Genomic DNA, 5,154 nt, shown 5'->3' on the forward strand with positions numbered 1-5,154 from the left:
CCACGATGGGATACTCGCTCTGTCGGATAAACTTTAACAGCTCATCAGTCTCCTCCTCGGATTCTTTATTTTCCTCGGTTTTATCCTTTTCTTTTTTTTCTTTATTCTTGGGGGCTTTATCATGAAGATCTTCGGGAGTGTAGATCCTGCCACTCCTAGTCATGCCCCCAAGTCCAGCGATGTTGGAGATATCGCTGTCGGCAGAAGAGTGGATGTCGTATATCCACGGCACAGCCTTATTTGACTCGTAGGGGAAAGGTCTTGGAGCGGTGATCCTTAATGGTGTCGGACCTTCCCCTTTATTCGTCTTGATTACCAACAACGGAGTTGATGTGCGCTCGCTTGGCGCGGTTGTTGGCTTACACTTGATAACGAACGGCGTTCGATCCATTCTTTGAACATACGCATCGATTTAATCCTTTCTTTTTATTTATGTTTATTACTGAATTACTAGGAGGGATGTATGAAATGAATGATTCCTAGATCCCTCCATGATCTATATGCATGAGATGATGATGTTGAATATGCATGCATTGTGTTTATTGAACTAAGCATTATCATGTTTTTAGGATTTTCCTAAGATGATGCATGATATTGCTTGGTTTGGGTAAATACATATTTTTCTTTTGAATATTTTGTATCTTTTTATATTTTTTGGGTGAAAAGGGAAACTACCTATATGAATGCAATGAAGGTAGATGTTAACACCATGTACTAGAAGATCTTTATTTCTATTTATTCTTTTTATTTAAAAAAGAATGTTGTATGTTTAAAAGGTGCAAATGTATGCTCATACAATGTCACATAGTCAATGCACAAACAATTCACTCATCCACGAACAGTCACGAGCGAATCACGAGGTGGGGGTCTCCTGCAGAAAAGTGCATATTCAAGGAGGATCTAACTGTTCTCACTTGGTCAAAGGCCCCCAAGGTGCCCCCATTATAGGGACCCAATTCCTCTCGTCGTAAGTCGATGGAAAGTTCCAACGCACTGTCGGACTTGAGTTCATGGTTATCACCTTGAGTGATGTTTTTCCGACAACGGTCTCATAGGCTCCTATAAACCCATCAACCGGCCGTACTAACATCCACTCCCTATGGATTACCACTCATGCCCCCGGGTATAGAGGGAACTGTTGTGTGCAAAGGTTTGTGTACAGTTTGTATTTCAAACAATTGCGGAATTTAAACAAACAACAGTTATTAAAGCCATGTAATAAAGCATGTTATAATACAAGCGAGGGGTAATGAAGTAATTTCAACTATTATTTATTAAAAACAATTTGTCACTAAATGGGACTGACTCTCGACGCAATCCCCAGTGGAGTCGCCATCTGTCGCCACCGGCCCGAAACGGGGCTTTCGACATTCGCGAAGGATGGTTGGACTCGTTTATTTGTTTAAAAAATGTGGATTACTAGAATGACTTATTCTCAAACTGAGACCTCGTCAAACGAGCAATTTTATTAAAAGGCTCACCAATCCATATTAATCCCAAACGGGACCCTCCATGGATTAGTGGTTTTCGTAAAAGGAGGGTTCGTGGAGTCGCCACCAATGTTTTACTCAAAACATTGGAAAAAGAGATAAGGCAATCGATTTTATAAATCAACTTTGGCCATTACAACCAGAGTTGGGTAAGGGAGTCGGTTACGCGTGGGGAAGGTGTTAGCACCCCACAGCACCCCTTTCGGGTTCCCTATGACAGATTATTTTCTAAAATAACAGTGTAAAATTACTAAATTACCCCTATTTATTATAAGCAATTATAAATTAACTATCTACATGATGACAGTTAAATATACAAACAGAAAGCAGTAAAAGGAAGGATTTTAAGAAGAAAACCTTTGAAGCGTGCTTTTATATATTGAGTAAAACTGGGAAGCTTTTTGGCGTTCCCTCGCTCTACAAGCCCGCTCGCTCCCTCCTATAAAATTTTGACTACGGAAATCCGGAGGATTTCCCTTCGACTAGGTTCGAATCTCCAAGCTAAGTGCTCGGAATTCCAGAACTTCGTCGGATCGACTCCCAGAGAGATTTCTAGGGCAGAACACTGCTCAAAAACCCCAGAATACTCAAGGAGGGAGTCAAAACTGAGTAAAAAAGTGTCGAATAACGTCCAATTGACGTCATATTTATAGGGAATAGGCGCAATACGGCCTACAGGGGCAATACGGCCGTATTGAAATTTTTGAACTTCAATACGGTCGTATTGAAGTTCAATACGGTCGTATTGAAATTCAGAAATTTCAATACGCCCGTATTGAGTTCGCTGCGGTTGTATTGAAGTGTCAATACGGTCGTATTGACTTCAGTACGACCGTATTGAAGTGTCAATACGGTCGTATTGACTTTAGTACGGCCGTATTGGGCTTTTTCCCTCCACTTCCTTATTTTGAGCTATTCTAAGACCTCTAGACCTACAGAGAACCCTCCTAGGGCCTTCGAGGAGTCCTTCTGGCTGATTATCCTTCAGTCTTCGAGAGTCTTCAAGCTTTATTTCCGACCCGGACAATTTTAGGGGTCTACACGACTAAGTAAAGGGGGGGCAGCTGTAGACCCCTAAAATTGTCCGGGTCGGAAATAAAGCTAGAAGGCTCTCAAAGACTGAAGGAAGATCAGCCAGAAGGACTCCTGGAAGGCCCTAGGAGGGTTCTCTGTAGGTCTAGAGGTCTTAGGATAGCAAAAATAAGAAAAGTGGGAGGAATGAAGCTCAATACGGCCTCCCAGAGGTTCACTACGGCCGTATTGAGTATTTTGAACTGCAATACGGCCGCGGCGAACTCAGTACGCCCGTATTGAAGTCTTTGAACTTCAATACGGCCGTACTGAATTCAATACGGCCGTATTGAAGTTCAAAAACTTCAATACGCCCGTATTGACCCCAGGGGCCGTACTGCGCCTCATTCCTATAAATATGACGTCAATTGGACGTCATTCCACACTTTTGAACAGAGTTTCAACCCTCTCCTTGAGTATTCTGGGGTTTTTGAGCAGTGTTCTACCCTAGAAATCACTCGGAGAGTTGATCCGACGAAGTTCTTGAGCCCCGAGCCATTTTGCTTGAGGATCGAACCTAGTCGAAGGGAAATCCTCCGGATTTCCGTAGTCAAAAGTTTTTAGGAAGGAGCGAGCGAGCTTGTAGAGCGAGGGAACGCCAAAAAGCTTCCCAGTTTTACGAAATATATAAAAGCACGCTTCAAAGGTTTCTTTCTTAAATCCTTCCTTTTACTGCTTTCTGTGTGCATATTTAAACTGTCATCATGTAGATAGTTAATTTATAATTGCTTATAATAAATAGGGGTAATTTAGTAATTTTATACTATTATTAATAAAAGAATCTGTCATAGGGAACCCGAAAGGGGCGTTGTGGGGTGCTAACACCTTCCCCACACGTAACCGACTCCCTTACCCAACTCTGGTTGTAATGGCCAAAGTTGATTTACAAAATCAAATTGCCTTATCCCTTTTTCCAATGTTTTGAGTAAAACATTGGTGGCGACTCCACGAACCCTTTTACTACGAAAACCACTAATCCATGGAGGGTCCCGCTTGGGATTAACATGGATTGGTGAGACATTTTAATAAATAAATTGGATAAGATCGACAAGGTCTCAGTTTGAGAACAAGTCGTTCTAATAACCCAATACATTTTCAAAACTAAAATAAAAGCGAGCTCGACCGTCTTCGCGACCGCCGAGGCCCGTTTGGGCCGGTGGCGACAACATTGACCGAATAAGATTTCAAATATGACTCAAGCAAAATAAAATGTTCATAGGTAGAATTCTCCTAACAGCATAAGAGATGGACAATGATTCATGAAAAGCAATTCAAGGTAAAATGCATATATGAATCATTCAAGCAAAACCGAAACTAGATCCATCAATTTTAAGACAAGAAAATAGATCTAGGAAGGAATCAACTCTAAAATGACATGAACACAAAGATGAACAAAGATGAACACAAGATGACAATATTGAACCACGGATCCACACTTCAAAAGACAAGGAAATGAACTTATCTCTTGAAGAACCGAATGCTCTTGATACCACTTGATGAGATTCCACTTGGAAATCTCAAGTACACTTCTAAAGCTTCTCGGATTCCTTGGAAGAACTTCAAGGAGGGAGACTCCAAGTAGCTTCAATGTGACTTATGAGTGCTTCAAGCTAAGTCCGGAGAAGAGTAAGCTTCCTAACTTTACAAGGAGAGGATCTCAAGTAGGGTAGAGTTTTAGGAAGAGGTGACTTTCGGAGGGGAGAGTTCTAAGAAGAGAAATCTCATTTAATTAGTCCAAAAGTGAATACAATGCTCGGCCATAAGGAATATATAGGGTAAAATTAGGTTAAATGGTTCCTTGGGTTAGCCTAAGGTTAAGTAAGACCATGGTATGGTTACTTAACCTTAGGCGCCTAAAATTTGAATTCAAAATTCAAATTTTAGGAGCCAAACCAGGAACCTCCATGTGCTCCATCATTTGGCATGTAATTTAGCTTCTCATTTGAGTTGCATTTAAGTCACACCATGTGCATGTGTGCACATGGCCGAAATGCCTCTCAAATGCCAAGTTAATTACATGCTAATGATAATTCACATGCAACCTTAATTAGCCCTAAATTCTAATGACCTCTAAATGTAATTCCTAAACTACAAGGCCGGAAATACAAGGCCCAATGAAAATACAAGGCACTAAGGCCCAATCCTACACTATCCCTAGTCTAATGGGCTTGAGACAAAGCCCAACAAAATAAAGTGGCGGGCCTTCCTTGGGCTTGGGCCCACTCTTCATGCATCATCCTTGCCATAGCCCTAGTAGTTGGGCCCTTAGCCCATGGGCCTCCTCCATCAGGATTGCTTCATCTGACTCGTCATTTCTGACTTTAGCAAAGATCTATGAGCCTTTTTGTCCTTTTCTAGTCTCGTGACTCATAGAGTGTTGTCCTTTTATGAAAAAGCGACACACTTTTTCTAACACATGCATGCTTCCTGTTTTGACTCGTTTCCCTTCTCCTTCTTTCTTTCCCTTAACGCTGAAAGATTCTTGTATGATTGTGGATGATGTCTGAATCTTTTCTCTGAGATCTAATTCTTTTCTTCATGATAATTTCCATTTGCGTCTAATCACTTCATGTGTTTCTCACGTTTTGGATCT

Source organism: Cajanus cajan, chromosome 10, assembly GCF_000230855.2.
Source record: "Cajanus cajan strain Asha chromosome 10, NIPB_CcT2T_4, whole genome shotgun sequence".
Lineage (NCBI taxonomy): Eukaryota > Viridiplantae > Streptophyta > Magnoliopsida > Fabales > Fabaceae > Cajanus > Cajanus cajan.